Genomic DNA, 17673 nt, shown 5'->3' with positions numbered 1-17673 from the left:
CATTACCAGTTTTAGGCAGCAGATTTTGTCACTGATTAATACCCAAAAAAACCACAATTTTTTGTTTGTTGTTGTGGCTGGGGGGGGGGGGTTCCGGAAACCCCAGAACCCCCCCCCCCCCCCTCGTCCGCCCCTGATACAGATAGCCTATGCTGGATTGTGAGTATCATCTTTGACCTGTGGTTTGATAGCTGATTTATCATCATTATCATGAGTGATTCAGACCGGCGATGTGTTAACAGTCCCGGCGTAACTTCGTGTGTGTCAGTTCTTCATTGAGGAGTGAACTGTAAAGTAGATGCTGTTTCTTTTGTTTATATTGAATGTTGCTTGTCTATAATATGTTCTGGTCGTATGAATGATGCTATGGTGTGCACGTATGTATGTAGCTATTTTATCCTAGTGGCGGCGTTATAGCGTCAGTGTCCGTCGTTGTTTCGCCGTTGAGACCCAGTTTTCCCGCGCTAGCCTAGTTCTTTGTTTTGTAATAGCGTGTCCTGTGTTATAGATAGCGTAGCGCCCCCTGTAGTAACTTGTGAAGTTATCGGTCCTTGTCAGTGTGTCACGCTCCGATGGTTTAAGACCGTAAGGCGTGAAGCGTATCCTCAGTTACCTATTGTGTAGGGAGTTAGTCCCGTCTCTCCCATTATTTCTGGTGTACGTTAATTAAAAGTCACGTTATCGCAACCTCTGTCTTGGCGTCTCATTTATGCTTCCTGGCCTATTGTCCCCCCCCCCTCCTCCTTCCACTCCACCCTATCACAATAGGAAGACAGTTATTGATCTAAAAAGATGCACAACAACAGTCTTCCTTGCCGGCCATTACCAGGCTGAGAAACCGGACGAGGTCAGGAGGAAGAAAAGATTCGGCAGTGGAGGCGGCACTGTCACGCTCTCATTTTTCAACCAAATTGGTTGAAATTTTGGTCAAGTAATCTCCGACGAAGCCCGGACTTCGGTATTGCATTTCAGCTTGGTGGCTTAAAAATTATATAAAACGATCCAAATTTACGTTCATCTTATTCTCCATCATTTTCTGATTCCAAAAACATATAAATATGTTATATTCGGATTAAAAACAAGCTCTGAAAATTAAAAATATAAAAATTATGATCAAAATTAAATTTTCGAAATCAATTTAAAAACACTTTCATCTTATTCCTTCAATCAATCAATCAATGACGCTTATATCGCGCATATTCCGTGGGTACAGTTCCTTGTCGGTTCCTGATTCCAAAAACATATAGATATGATTTGTTTGGATTGAAAACACGCTCAGAAAGTTAAAACGAAGAGAGGTACAGAAAAGCGTGCTATCCTTCTCAGCGCAACTACTACCCCGCTCTTCTTGTCAATTTCACTGCCTTTGCCATGAGCGGTGGACTGACGATGCTACGAGTATACGGTCTTGCTGCGTTGCATTGCGTTCAGTTTCATTCTGTGAGTTCGACAGCTACTTGACTAAATGTTGTATTTTCGCCTGGCGCGACTTGTTACATTTAGTGAAGTTTTGACTAACTTGAATGTTTTAACATCAGTAGAGGGGAGAATCGAGACGAGTATATGTGTGTGTCTGTGTGTCTGTGCGTGTGCGTGTGTGTGTGTGTAGAGCGATTCAGAGTAAACTACTGGACCGATCTTTATGAAATTTTACATGAGAGTTCCTGGGTGTGATATCCCCAGACGGGATGACGTCATATCCGGTTTTTTGTAAAAGTTGAGGCGGCACTGTCACACCCTCATTTTTCAATAAAATTGATTGACATTTTGGCCAAGCAATCTTCGACGAAGGCCGGACTTTGGTATTGCATTTCAGCTTGTAGGCTTAAAAATTGTTTAATGACTTAGGTCATTAAAAATCTGAAAATTGTAATTAAAATTATGTTTTTATAAAATGATCTAACATTACGTTCATCTTATTCTTCATCATTTTCTGATTCTAAAAACATATACATATGTTATATTCGGATTAAAAACAAGCTCTCAAAATTAAAAATATAAAAATTATTATTAAAATAAAATTTCCGAAATCGATTTAAAAACAATTTCATCTTATTTCTTGTCGGTTCCTGATTCCAAAAACATATAGATATGATATGTTTGGATTAAAAACACGCTCAGCAAGTTAAAACGAAGAGAGGTACAGAAAAGCGTGCTATGCAGCACAGCGCAACCACTACCGCACTAAACAGGCTCGTTAATTTTACTGCCTTTTGCACGAGCGGCGGACTACGGTCATTGTGAAAAAGTGCAGTGCGTTCAGTTTCATTCTGTGAGTTCCACAGCTTGACTAAATGTAGTAATTTCGCCGTACGCGATTTTTTTTTTTATCTGTGTATTTCGTTACTAGTTGGTTCAAGAGCTCCTAAACGAACCATTACATATTCAAGCACCTGTGCACCTTTTATTGGGTCATTGTGGCTGAATAGACCAACAGAAAAGTGTTGACGTCCGGCTGCACACACACACGCGCGCGCGCGCGCACGCACGGACGCACGCAAACACGAAAGATCTTTCAAGAATACCTATGATGGACGTTGCGAGTAACTGGTCAATAATGCATGTGTCATCTTTCTCGGGTGGTACTCGAACGTTTCAGCTTTGTATTTGTGTCTTTGTCATATTATATGCATGGCTTTTGTGGTTTATTTCTGAAATTGTTCTGTCCCGATGCCGTGCACTTGCCGTGCACTTGCCGTCACTCTTTCCTTTCTTGAATTTCAGTGTGTGTTAAATCTGAAGGCTGCACTCACAACAATACACGTAAAGTTCTGTGGACTACTGAAGTTACCGTCATTTGTTTCACATTGTTAGGTGCCGTTTCGAATGTTGTTCTTTGTTTGGTGCATTTTGTCATGGGAACGCCATTTTTCTGGCATGTCAATTTTCAAAGTGTGTGTTTTTTAAACAGGAAAAATCATTACTTGTGAGATGTGAAGAAACTTCATATACGATTTTTACAGCAGCTAACTGTTTTTCTTGACGCACTTAAAACACGCCGGGGGAAGTGTTACGGCAGAAAAATCGCCGTGTGTTACGCTAGCATTCTGCAGTCCGGTAGTCAACCAGGTTTCGAGTGCGAAAGGTGTGTAACTTCCAAACTAATAATTACTGTGGCGTAATTATCGAAGCCAGCAACGTTGATTTGTTCTCAGCGGATTCATGATTGCATGAGGATTAACATGTTATCGGTTTGATTTTTGAGGCTTCTGTTTTAGATTTGTGACAGCGTCGTATTTGTTGGTATTGTTCGATTTAGGGATTTTTTTTTAAAATGGTGGAGATTACAAGAGGCTTGAAGCAACAAAGGTCATTTGATTAGGTAATGTGATGTATTATAACTGAAATGCATCAATAGCAGTGTCCCAATATGCAAGTGTGTTTGTGTCATCGGCTGAAGAAAAGAGCATGTGTATTTTTTGGGTACGCGTCGCCGTGCTAGCAGTTACGGCCGCCAGCAGTGCACTGATACGGCCGCCCCGCTTCTCTGTTACGACCGCTGACTGTTTCGGGTACGGCAGCCGGCACTCATTTTATTCGTTTAATAATGTTATTGCCAAAGTTTATGACAGTTTGCAAACAAATATGAACGGGTTTCACAGCACATCGGTTGTGCACCGTCGTGTTATCAGGAATTTTATAGTACCAGACTCCCCGATGAGTGAAGATACAACACGAGAAACATACCACATTTACCGTAAAGTACCTTGTAAGCGCCCACCCCCCCCTGTGCACCAATTCCGACCCAAAGTAGGGGGTGGGCGCTTACTAGGTACTACACCCTATGCACGAGCAGTTTTCAGTAAGAAATGTGATCTTTGATCACTTCGTAATCATATCTTCTTTCTTTTTTCATCGTCCATTGTTTGTCTTGTTCGTATTGTCATTAGAAGAGCTTGGGGAGACAAATGTCGTCGCATCCTTTTCTTGTCTGCAGAGGTGCCGCAGTTGGCCGCACTCTGTCTCTGTTTCCCTTGAACAAGGGGTACGTCTTCTGGATATGGGCAGCAGTCTATTTTACTTGGCCAAAGACTGTTTTTGGCAGAGAGAGAGAGAGAGATAGAGAGAGATAAAGAGAGTGAGAGAGAGAGTGAGAGAGAGAGTGAGAGAGAGAGAGCGAGAGGAGGGGGAGTATTGTGTGTGTGTGTGTGTGTGTGTGTGTGTGTGAGTGTGTGTGTTTCCATTGGCGTTATTATCCAAATAGTCAAGAGCTGACAGCTTAAATGCAACGGTGTACGATTTGATCCGCGGCATCTTGTAATCATTGACTTGCAGGCGTTTAGATCCAAGGCGTGCAGACACACGTGATAGGGTTTGCAAGAAAGGGAAATCATTCACAAAACTAGCAGATCAAGTGCGGAATTTTTATTTCCCCTGATTTCAATGGTGTAAAGTGGGGGGTGGGCGCTTACAAGGTACTATACCCTATGCACGGTTTTGGACTAAAAGTGGGGGGTGGGCGCTTACTCGATACTGGGCGCTTACAAGGTACTTTACGGTACTTTGAAAATGTGCTAACCGTGGCCTTCGAGTCAATTCAAGGGGCAGCACTCTGCACAGTCAATCTGTCGAAGCTCGATGAAGGTTTCGAATCGCAAATAACTAAGAGCACAGTCCTTTCTCCGAGTTTAAATGAGGTCTGTATGAAAGATCATCTTTTTTTTTTAGCTTAACGCTACTCTGGAATTTACCAACAGAAATTAAAACAAGAGTTTGCGTGTGACGAAAGCACGACACACTTGAGACAGCCCACACAAAAGTAGATCTGACACAAACCTGACCACACAGTTACGCCTATCCAAATGCGCGTAGCAAAATGTGCGTTTTGAATCTTCTTTTTTCTCTGGCGGTACTGACAATATCGTTATTGAAACAATCCCAGTGCACTAAGGGATTTATAGAGCAAATCTCGAAAATAATTATAATGAATTTTCTCGATTTGCTCTATAAATCCCTTAGTGCACTGGGATGTCTCAATAACTTAAAATATATCAACGCTAATTCATATCTTAACATCACATTTATATCAATAGGCCTGCCATATCTATACTTACTGATACACATTTTTGAAATGAGCAAAATATGATTAATAATTTTGTTTATGGGGGTTTGCACTTCTGGAAAATAACCAAACAATACATCTGTTTCTGTTCATATAATATTTTCTCCCGTATCTATATATATATATATACGACTTGTGTCTGTCTGTGTGTGTGTCCGCGATGCCAAGCCAAAGTTCTCGGTGGATTTTTTTTCAAATTTGGAGACCGTATTCAGCTACACCCCGGACACAACCTCATCGATGAGATATTTCAACACGTGCTCTCAGCGCGCAGCGCTGAACCGATTTTGGTTTTTCTCTGGATCCATTCCCAGTAACTCTTTCTTATCTTCTCCAGTGTTTTCAGCCGCGTTTGTCTCCCTTCCTCCGTGCGGTGCGCCGGCAAAGCCGGCGTACACCCGACATAGCCGGGTCCCCGGCGCAGCCGGGTATTCGACTCGACTTTTTCCCGGCGCAGCCGTACCCGGCGAAGCGGGTATTCATCTAGTCTATATATATATATACGACTTGTGTCTGTGTGTCTGTGTCTTCGCGATGCACGGCCAAAGTTCTCGATGGATCTGCTTCAAATTGGGAGACCGTTTTTAGCTACACCCCGGACACAACCTCATCGATGAGATATTTCAACACGTGCTCTCAGCGCGCAGCGCTGAACCGATTTGGGTTTTTCTCTGGATCCATTCCCAGTAACTCTTCCTTATCTTCTCCAGTGTTTTCAGCCGCGTTTATCTCCCTTCCTCCGGCAAAGCCGGCGTACACCGGGTCCCCGGCGCAGGCGGGTATTCGGCTCGACTTCTTCCCGGCGCAGCCGTACCCGGCGAAGCGGGTATTCATCTAGTTAACAAATATACATCTACTAACAGTTTTCCAAAACAATTTCATTTGCTACATTTCCAAAAGAAGTGTTCAATATAATCCATTTCATTACAAAGACTACTTAAACTATTTTCTTTTAACTTCATTTCATGCAATAAAATATTTGTGGGATAAATATGTAAAATGTTTCATTGGAGTAACTTTAATCTTTCTTCGCCTGTACATGCACTTGCCAGGACCCAATACTTTTCGTCAATGCAAATGTTATATTTGTGGAACCAAAATTTTACAGAGCAGCGTTCACTGGCTTTGGATTCCGTTAATATCGCACGAAACTTCTTCGGGGAAGGGTTATTTAGCATGCCCTGAAAACAGGTCTCAGGAGGCTCGTCACCCGCGTATTCTCTAACTGTGTTGTATCGCAGTGCTCGCGCGCAGAGGGCCGTGTGCAAAGCGTTGTACTCAAACAGCCTTGTGACGCTATATATCCGACAATGGCACCAATATGTTCAAATGAAACAATATTTTCGTCTATCCATACATCACGTACACAATTCACACCGGCTTCAATCCATTTATCAAAACACAACACATTCTTTCTAAAAAATAATATAGATCTGCATTATTCCACAAACATTGATCAAAAATACTTTCTTTTTGAACAGGAAATAAATATCTGTTCTCAATCGATATTTTTAAAACTTGTTGCCAAAATTTTGATTTAACTCTGGTCAGATCAATAAACTGTTTCGGTTTGGCAGTTGATTTAAAGCAACACAGCTGGCTTCCAAGAAACTCATAATATGACATTGTCTTGGAATCAATTGCCAATTTGCAAAATCTGTTTGTTGTAACCTGGCTGCCCAACATAACAAAAAGGATGTCTGCATATCATGCATATTTATCATGTTAATACCGCCTATTTCTATTTTGTTACAACTGTTCGTTTCACCTTTTCAAAAGCTTTACTATTTGAGTACTTCCGTTTCCACACAAATTTAAAGGCACAGTAAGCCTCCCGTAAACCATCACAGATACGGTCATTTTACACACAGTACAAACACCCTTTCATTTAAACACTCACCGCTTGAGAACATCCTAGGTGCTCTCCGTAAAGAGCTAACAATTTTCAAAGAATTTATTTTTGCATGGTTTATCTTACCCCTGAGCCATCGTGAACCCGTGTCGGATCCAGTTTCCCTTGTTCACAATGTAGTCGTCAGTTAGTCATTTGAATGCGACTCGATGTGAGCTTATCTACAATAGCACGTTTTTATGCACGAAACAAACGGCTGTGGTTCACAAGAACTCTAGCGATGGCTTTTGACTGTTGAGAGGAACGGCGATATGCATAAACCGTCGTCTGCTACAACCCTTGCGTGACCCTGCTTCCGGGCTTTTCTTTTTTCAAACTTTCACAACTTCGAATTGTACTGATCTTGTCTTGATGAAAAAAGAATTTTTTTATGATTAAAGAATGTTTGTGTAACAAGCTGTCAATTTATTATTTAGATTTTAAAAGTTAGGTCTAGCGCAAAAACGCACCACGGTCCAAAAACATTCTGATAACCATCGATCCACGGCTATGGTCAGTTCACATCGATAGAATGAGACCCGAAGGGAAGTAGCTCATTTTTGACCTGAGTTCAGGATGGGTCCAAAAAGTGTTCGAGACAATCTGCAAAATTAATTCTTGAAAAAGTGCTCGCTCTTTACGTAGGGCACCTAGGATGTTCCCGTTTGGTGAGCGTTCAAATGGAAGGGTGTTTGTACTGTGTGTAAAAGCCTGACAGTATCTGTGATGGTTTACGGGAGGCTTACTGTCCGGGCGTGATTTCCGGTATTGAATATTCATAACAGCCGTCCAGCACAAAAACGAGGCGCCATTGTTGTAGAGGACCAAGTCCACGAAAATAAATTCTTTGAAAATTTCTCACGCTCGACAGAAAGCAGCCAGGATGTTCCCGTTCGCCGTGAGCGTTCAAATGGAAGTATGCTTGTACTGTATGTAGTAGAGACGCTCGGGAAGCTCTGTGATGGTTTACAGGAGGCTTACTGTGCCTTTAAAAAGGATAGTATTTAATCTATCAAGCACTTTTGTCGGTGCAGAGAGTGTCTGCAAAACATATACAAACTGGGATATCAAAAAAGTTTTAATTATACACAATTTACCGCTAATGCCTAAATTCCGTTTTGACCACATTCCAACAATTCTTTCAATTCTATCAAACCGTACTGACCAATTCTCTTCAATGTCAGAAGCACCGATATCGTTTCTAAATATTATACCCAATATTGTTAACTGTTTTTTCCCATCTTATATTACAGTATTGCTCAAGATTGTTCTACATTGCCTCTGTTTTATTTTCATTCAAATGTAAATTTGAAATACATGAAAACTGTTTTACAATTAACAGTACTTGTTGGAGATCGTGTTTATCTTTAAGGAACATTGTTACGTCGTCTGCATACATTGTCAATTTTAAAATATATTCCAAATTGGTCTTTGAATGAAATGACGGGAATCCTTTTATATTGGGGTCACTGCGTATCTTAATGGCTAAAGGTTCAAGGCCAAAGACAAAGGCCATCGGTGAAAAATTACACCCCTGACGAATTCCGGTTAATACGTCGAATTCTTCAGAAATCCATCCCATGTAATTAATGCAACTTGTGGTATTATTCGTTAACATTTTGACGGAATTCAAAAAGTTATCACCGAAACCAAATTGTCTAAATGCCCAAAACATAAAATCTTTGGAAATTGAGTCAAACATCCACGGTTTGCGAAATAGAGCAAAACGGAGAAAAAAATTACAATTTGAGAAAACAACAATTTGATATAATTTGTTTACAGAGGCAGATGTTGATCGATGGAAAAGATAATGGGGAGGGAAATTATTTTATTCATCTGCAACGAACCACAGCCTGGGCCAAATGATTTTGGCCCGAAAGAATTGTCCGTATGATGTTAAGTGTGTTGATAAATCTAAAAGAGTACAGGAACTTAAGGTTCACTTGGATGATGAAATTCTGTATATTATCAATGTTTACAGTCCCACAACTGTTAAAGAAAGAAGAACATTTTATAAGTTTCTCATGAATTATATGAATGAAAACAAGTCGCGTAAGGCGAAATTACTACATTTAGTCAAGCTGTGGAACTCACAGAATGAAACTGAACGTAGTCCGCCGCTAGTGCAAAAGGCAGTGAAAGTGACGAGCCTGTTTGGCGCGGTAGCGATTGCGCTGTGCTTCATAGCACGCTTTACTGTACCTCTCTTCGTTTTAACTTTTTGAGCGTGTTTTTAATCCAAACATATCATATCTATATGTTTTTGGAATCAGGAACCGACAAGGAATAAGATGAAATAGTTTTTAAAACGATTTCGGAAATTTCATTTTGATCATCATATTTATATTTTTAATTTTCAGAGCTTGTTTTAAATCCAAATATAACATATGTATATGTTTTCGGAATCAGAAAATGACGAAGAATAAGATGATATTGTTTTTGGATCGTTTAATAAAAAAATAATTTTAATTACAAGTTTCCGATCTTTAATGACCAAACTCACTCATTAGTTTTTAAGCCACCAAGCTGAAATGCAATACCAAACCCCGGGCTTCGTCGAAGATTGCTTTGCCAAAATTTCAATCAATTTGATTGAAAAATGAGGGTGTGACAGTGCCGCCTCAACTTTTACAAAAAGCCGGATATGACGTCATCAAAGGTATTTATCGAAAAAAAGAAAAAAATCCCATATCATACCCAATATCATACCCAGGAACTCTCATGTCAAATTTCATAAAGATCGGCCCAGTAGTTTAGTCTGAATCGCTCTACACACACACACAGACAGACACACACACACACACACACACACATACACCACGACCCTCGTCTCGATTCCCCCCTCTATGTTAAAACATTTAGTCAAAACTTGACTAAATGTAAAAACGATGTTAGAAAAATAGTTTGCGGAGATTTTAATTGTGTGTTGGACAATATTTTGGACATTATAAGTGGAGGAAAACATTGTGAAATAGACGTAAACAATTTTAAGAGTTTATTGAATGAACAAGGTTTGAATGATGTATGGCGTTTGTTTCATGCAGAAGATAAAGAGTTGACGTGGTCACGCAAGACACCTTTTATAGCGAGGAGACCGTCGATTATATTTTAGCATGTGATGCCGTATTGAACCGTTCTATTAATTGTAAAATACAATCAGTTGCACAAACCGACCACAGAATGGTAATTATGTATTAATATTTAACACATAGCCTATAGTAAGAGGTCCTTCTTATTGGAAATTTAATGACAGCCTTTTGCACGATTCTGAGTTTGTTGACAGAATGAATGTGTTTTTGGAACAATAATTATATGAATGATCATACAGAGACCAACCCCCACGACAAATGGGATTTTTGTAAATTCGGATAAGGGAAGCCTGTTTTCCTTTCTACTTTCCTTCCTTCCTTTCTCCATTCCTTCCTTTCTTACTTTCCTTCCTTCCTTTCTTACTTTCTCCATTCCTTCCTTTCTTTCTCTCTTTCTTTATTATTTACTTACCTTAGTTCTTCCTAAGCATTAGTTCCATTCTTCTTTACATGGGGGCCTGTCTTCAAGTTCTGCTCTCCAACACTTCCGATAGATCGGTTAATGACTGGTCCCACAAGCTACTGTGACATGTGTCGTGCATTACGGAGTGCGCGAGAGTTGTAAGTATCGCGACGGCGGTGGACAGCGAATGAATGGGTTTCAAGATCGGATGGTTGATTCCAATGGTCTCGATCGAACCCTGAAGGTATATAACTATGTTACCAGGGTAAACAAGAAACGAGTCGATTAAAGCGATATTGACACATTCAGTTAATGATCTGTCGACCTAAAAGATGAACCTGAACACATTGGGCCACTGAGTTTTCACCGAGACAAGTAATGTTTGAGCAGGTCGATATCCATCGACCGAGACAGCGCTGACATATCTGGGCAATACACACAGACACACGCACGCACGCACGCACGCACACCGTGACCCGCACATACACACACACACACACACACACACAGTGACACACACACACACACACACACACACACACACATTACTTACATACATACATACATACATACATACATACATACATACATACATACATACATACATACATACATACATACATACATACGACCCTCGTCTCGATTCCCAGACTATGTCAAAACATTTAGTCAAGTTCGTGTAAAAAATAGGAAGCCAATATCAATTAAGACGGTGAGCGTCGAGGACGAAAGTAAAACTATAAAAAAAATACCAAGTAATTTACAAATACAATGTATAGGATAACATTAAGGATAAGATACTGATACAATCACATATCAAAAATCATGGTTCCTTCCTGTGCAGTCGGAAATTTCGTATTCTTAAATATGTGTCCAGACGAAATAAAGTCATCACACAAAAAACAGTCAGGCTGCTGACTTTTGAAATGTGTCCCAACTGAAAGGATGCTGTTATCCCGTGTGAAAGTTTAGCCAGGAGATCGAGGTATTGACGTTACCTTATTAGCAGCACGTGATCGCATTGTAACGCTGTTTGAACTGTAAGTCGTCCTAAATGCCATTCATGAAACCCAGTTATGACCCACCAAAGTCACGTGACGGCCCCCTCTCGCAGCTACAATCGTTCACGGCGTGATGCTGCCGTTCTATTGATGTTTGGATGGCCGCTATGTATGACGGCTTACTCGTGCCAAAACCTCATAATTGTAATTATCAAGGGAAAATTAGTAATTTTCCCTTGATAATTACCATTATCACGTGTTTATTACTAATTTTCACGGGAAATTACTAATTTTCCCGGAATAATTACTAACTTTCACCTGTTAATTACTAATTTTTAGTTTTGGCTCACTTCCTGGCGGATTGCTAGTGCCAAAACTAAAAATTAGTAATTTTCCCGTGAAAATGAGTAACTAACAGGTGAAAACAGTAACTGACAGCGTTAATTAGTAATTATCACGTGATAATGGGTAACCCCAGGTTTTGGCACTAGTAAGCCGTCATAGGGCTTAGCCTACTAGTGCCAAAACCTCATAATTGTAATTATCAAGGGAAAATTACTAATTTTCCCTTGATAATTACCATTTTCACGTGTTAATTACTAATTTTCCCGGGAAAATTACTAACTTTCACCTGTTAATTACTCATTTTTAGTTTTGGCTCACTTCCTGACGGATTTCTAGTGCCAAAACAAAAAAATTAGTCATTTTCCCGTGAAAATAACTAATTATCCCGTGAAAATGAGTAACTAACGAGTAAAAACAGTAACTGACAGCGTTAAGTAGTAATTATCACGTGATAATGGGTGACCCCAGGTTTTGGCACAAGTAAGCCGTCATAGCTATGTCCGCATGTGGTCTTATGCAATGTGTACCGAAGCTTGTTGGCGTTTATTTTGTGCAATATTTGCTAAAATAACCTTTTTTTGACACTTTACAACACCACAATTCGCTCGAGGAATCGCCTCGCGTAGCAGACGAAAGAAAAGCCCGAAGTTTCCCGAACCGTTTCAACGAACTGACGTCCCTGCCGGAAACTTCCATAAACGGCTTCGCGCGGTTTTTCCAACGCAGACGACGATACGAAATATTCCAAATAAGGGAGAAGCCTACTACGACTTGAAGATTAACCAATCAGAAAACCGGCATGCTTTTGTATGAATGGCAATTCTACCCACAATGCAACAGTTTCGTTCCCACAGTGCAATGCGGTTTCCTCTTGTCGATGATGTCAACAAACACAACATAGCAAAAGTTGAACATCGAGTGAGCGTAGAAAAAGTTGTTTGCCATTATTATTATACTTTTATTTTGGTTCTTTTTATTTTCGCACTCAACGTAAAAAAACACATGTTTAAATAACGTTAATCTAACCATTATATTATGCTTTTTATTTGGTAAAACTGACATTAGCCGTAAACGTAAAATTAACTTTAATTTAACGTTATATTATGGTTTTGTTTTAATTAACGTTTTAAAAATTAACGTAAAAAGTTAACATTAAATTAACGTTAATCTGATGAGCAAACTTGGAATCCGATATCGGACCGAAATCGGACCGATACCGGATATCTTGGTCCGAGATATCCGGTCAAATCCGATATCGGACCGATATTGTGTGCTGACTGGGAAGATATATATGTAAACAAACTTTTACAGAGAAAAGTAGAAGTATCTTTATAATAAAACAAGGCGAAAATACAATATTTAGTCAAGTAGCTGTCGAACTCACAGAATGAAACTGAACGCAATGCCATTTTACTCGTAGCATCGTCAGGCCACCGCTCATGGCAAAGGCAGTGAAATTGACAAGAAGAGCGGGGTAGTAGTTGCGCTAAGAAGGATAGCACGCTTTTCTGTACCTCTCTTTGTTTTAACTTTCTGAGCGTGTTTTTAATCCAAACATATCATATCTATATGTTTTTGGAATCAGGAACCGACAAGGAATAAGATGAAAATGTTTTTAAATTGATTTGGACAATTTAATTTTGATAATAATTTTTATATATTTAATTTTCAGAGCTTGTTTTTAATCCGAATATAACATATTTATATGTTTTTGGAATCAGCAAATGATGGAAAATAAGATAAACGTAAATTTGGATCGTTTTATAAATGTTTATTTTTTTTTACAATTTTCCGATTTTTAATGACCAAAGTCATTAATTAATTTTTAAGCCACCACGCTGAAATGCAATACCGAAGTCCGGGCTTCGTCGAAGATTACTTGACCAAAATTTGAACCAATTTGGTTGAAAAATGAGGGCGTGACAGTGCCGCCTCAACTTTCACGAAAAGCCGGATATGACGTCATCAAAGACATTTATCAAAAAAATGAAAAAAACATTCGGGGATTTCATACCCAGGAACTCTCATGTCAAATTTCATAAAGATCGGCCTGGGCAGTAGTTTAGTCTGAATCGCTCTACACACACACACACACACACACACACACGCACACACGCACATACACCACGACCCTCGTTTCGATTCCCCCTCGATGTTAAAATATTTAGTCAAAACTTGACTAAATATAAAGACCAAACAATACTAAATGTAAAGATCTTTCTGTTCTGTCGTCCGTCTTCTTCTTTTTTCTGTGTTTTGTGCCTGAGGAAAACTCTAGAATGGTCGAAAGGTCGTGATTTGTTATTTGTTTCGTCTTCGTCAAACATGTGAGTAAAGTATTTTGGGGTCTTTACATTTAGTCAAGTTTTGACTAAATGTTTTAACGTAGAGGGGGGAATCGAGACGAGGGTCGTGGTGTATGTGCGTGTGTGTGTGTGTGTGTGTGTGTCTGTCTCTCTGTGTGTGTGTAGAGAGCGAATCAGACTAAACTAATGGACCGATCTTTATGAAATTTGACATGAGAGTTTCTGGGTATGATATCCTCAGACGTTTTTTTCATTTTTTTGATAAATGTCTTTGATGACGTCATATCCGGCTTTTCGTGAAAGTTTAGGCGGCACTGTCACGCCCTCATTTTTCAACCAAATTGGTTGAAATTTTGGTCAGGTAATGTTCGACGAAGCCCGGACTTCGGTATTGCATTTCAGCGTGGTGGCTTAAAAATTAATTAATGACTTTGGTCATTAAAAATCTGAAAATTGTACAAAAAATATGTTTTTTATAAAACGATCCAAATTAACGTTTATCTTATTCTCCATCATTTGCTGATTCCAAAAACATATACATATGTTATATTCGGATTAAAAACAAGCTCTGAAAATTAATTATATAAAAATTGTTATCAAAATTAAATTTTCCAAATCAATTTCAAAACACTTTCATCTTATTCCTTGTGGGTTCCTGATTCCAAAAACATATAGATATGATATGTTTGGATTAAAAACACGCTCAGAAAGTTAAAACGAAGAGAGGTACAGAAAAGCGTGCTATCCTTCCCAGCGCAACTACTACCGCGCTCTTCTTGTCAATTTCACTGCCTATGCCGTGAGCGGTGGACTGACGATGCTACGAGTATACGGTCTTGCTGCGTTGCATTGCGTTCAGTTTCATTCTGTGAGTTCGACAGCTACTTGACTAAATGTTGTATTTTCGCCTTACGCGACTTGTTTTATTTTTCGCTCTCTCACGCGCAGTCACCATTGTTCTGCTATCTTTGTTATGTAACCAGTATTAGTATTAATACTTGTAGTAGTAGTAGAATTTCTCTCTAAGTTATAAAAGTGTGTAAACCCAGGGACCTATATTTAGATAGGTCTATGGTAAACCCTACTTCGGTTTGAAATTAAGAGTAATTGTTGTGCCCCCGCTTTTAGTTTGAACCTGTGGATATACGTACATGTATTTATGGGATGTATTTATGTGTTTCTAGCTGCTGAAGTGGAAGCTGGGTCCGCCATGCTACAGCGCTCTGCAGCTGCTGTTCAGAAGGCATACGCAAAAACAGATGAAGACCTGCGGGAAGCCCTTGATCGAGGAGAAAATCCCATCATCAACATCAGTGTCTCCTACGACGGAACCTGGCAAAAAAAGGGGGTTTACTTCGCTCTTTGGGGTGGGCGTGGCCATTGATGTACTCACTGGCCTCGTCGTTGACTACAAGATCCTATCTATCTCCCTGCTAAAGAGTTGGCTGCCTGGAAAGCGGAACATGCTGCCGAAACCACTTCAAATCGAGCAAGGCTATGGAGTCAGAGGCGGCAAAGATTTTGTGGAATCGATCCGAGGCCACCTTTGGATTTCGGTATGCGGAGATGCTGTGTGATGGGGATTCTTCAGCTTACAAGGCTGTGTGTGAAGAGGATCCATTCCCTACCAAAGTGGAAAAGCTGGACTGTACCAACCACGCCCATAAGCGTATGGGCACTGCTCTTCGCAAACTGACGAAGCAGGAGCGGCTTGGTGGACGTGGTGTTGGTCGCCTGACTGAGAAGAAATGCGACAATCTTCAGAACTTTTACCGTGGGGCAAACCTGGACAACATTCCAAACGTGGACAAGATGGAGGCAGCTGTGTGGGCTACTCTGTGGCACTCTATGTCCGCTGATGAGCAACCACATCATCAGCAGTGCCCGCACGGAGCAGACAGTCGGTGCTTCTACCAAAAGGCCCTGGCAAGGGGAGGCCTGGTAGCCACAAGGACCACCCTTCGTCTACATACCTGTCCCCTGAAGTTGCAGAGACGATGATTCCAGTCTACAGGAGAATGGCTGATGAATGTTTGCTGAAGAGACTTGTTCATGGGGGCACTCAAAACACTAATGAGTGCCTCAACAACATGATTTGGACCCGTTGCCCCAAAACCTCCTTCATGGGCATGAGACGTGTGGAGGGAAGCGTGGCTCGTGCTGTCTGCAAATTCAATGAAGGGGCCACTGAAATGATCTCCATGCTGAGCAGGCTGTATGTGGACATTTCATACACCACTCTTCACCCCCTGGCAAAGAAGAATGAGCGTTCCTGGGAATGATATCCCCGGACATTTTTTTTCTTTTTTTCGATAAATACCTTTGATGACGTTATATCCGGCTTTTTGTAAAAGTTGAGGCGGCACTGTCACACCCTCATTTTTCAATCAAATTGATTGAAATTTTGGCAGGACTTCGGTATTGCATTTCAGCTTGGTGGCTTAAAAATTAATTAATGACTTTGGTCATTAAAAATCTGAAAATTGTAAAAAAAAATAATAAAAAAATTTAAACGATCCAAATTTACGTTTATTTTATTCTTCATCTTTTTCTGATTCCAAAAACATATAAATATGTTATATTCGGATTAAAAACAAGCTCTGAAAATTAAAAATATAAAAATTATCATTAAAATAAAATTTCCGAAATCGATTTAAAAACAATTTCATCTTATTCCTTGTGGGTTCCTGATTCCAAAAACATATAGGCCCATTGCAGAAACTCAAGTTAACAACAGCATTTCTACTCGGCGCGCGCGGTATGAGAATCACGGGTCGTAACTCTCTGGAATTGGTCATCCGCCGCCATGTTGGATGCCTTGCACGATCTCTGACAGTGCTTGAGCGTTGGGTGGCGATTCGACAAAAGTGAAAATAACACGTTGTGTGGCCAAAAACTGCAGTCAGCAGGCACACTTTAGGATCCCTAAAGTTGTTTACCATCAGGGTGACAACTGGAAGGAAGTTACTGAGCGGAGAAGACGATTATAACTGGTTATTTTTTGCTGTGTGCAGTGCGCTAATCAACAATAATTGTCCATAGGTTGTGCCTTTAGAGTGAACACTGATAGGATGCTTTGAAAATTATACTTTGCAGTAGTTACCTGAGCTGCATTGTACCTCATTTGCCTGTCTTGAGAGCTTTATCTTAGTTGTGAATTTTGGTGCACTGTCTGCATGGTAATTTGACTGAGATAAAGAATAATTAAATGAATATAATAATGTATTCTTGCTTTACTTTTTATGTTGTGCTGTTGTGTTAAAAAGGCAGATCCCCTTTGGACTCATGCATGCACAGTTTTCTTCATTTTGTCTGCATACACAGTGAAATACGCAAAAAGAACAAGAGTGCAATGAAGAAAACTAACAAAGACGGCATCCAATATGGCGGCGCGAAGAGAGTATGAGCGGAGTTGTGCCCCTTAGGGCTAAAGCTAGCCGATCCATTTGATAACGTCACGCCGAGTAAGAAGAATGAATTGGACCTATAGATGTGATATGTTTGGATTAAAAACACGCTCAGAAAGTTAAAAAGAATAGAGATAAAGAAAAGCGTGCTATCCTTCTCAGCGCAACT

At 40.1% G+C, this 17673-nt stretch overlaps 1 protein-coding gene and 1 pseudogene across 1 annotated transcript in view; one reads left to right on the top strand and one right to left on the bottom strand.

The window, feature by feature from the left end:
• The window catches only part of LOC138952025 (transmembrane protein 179-like), a 180955-nt gene that overhangs the window by 71632 nt on the left and 91650 nt on the right, over nucleotides 1-17673 (bottom strand). The window lies entirely within an intron of this gene.
• On the top strand, nucleotides 8435-16379 carry LOC138952559 (uncharacterized; annotated as a pseudogene).

Source organism: Littorina saxatilis, linkage group LG17 (genome assembly GCF_037325665.1).
Source record: "Littorina saxatilis isolate snail1 linkage group LG17, US_GU_Lsax_2.0, whole genome shotgun sequence".
Lineage (NCBI taxonomy): Eukaryota > Metazoa > Mollusca > Gastropoda > Littorinimorpha > Littorinidae > Littorina > Littorina saxatilis.
Note: the sequence above shows the minus strand (reverse complement) of the source record. Positions and strands in the feature narration are given on the sequence as shown.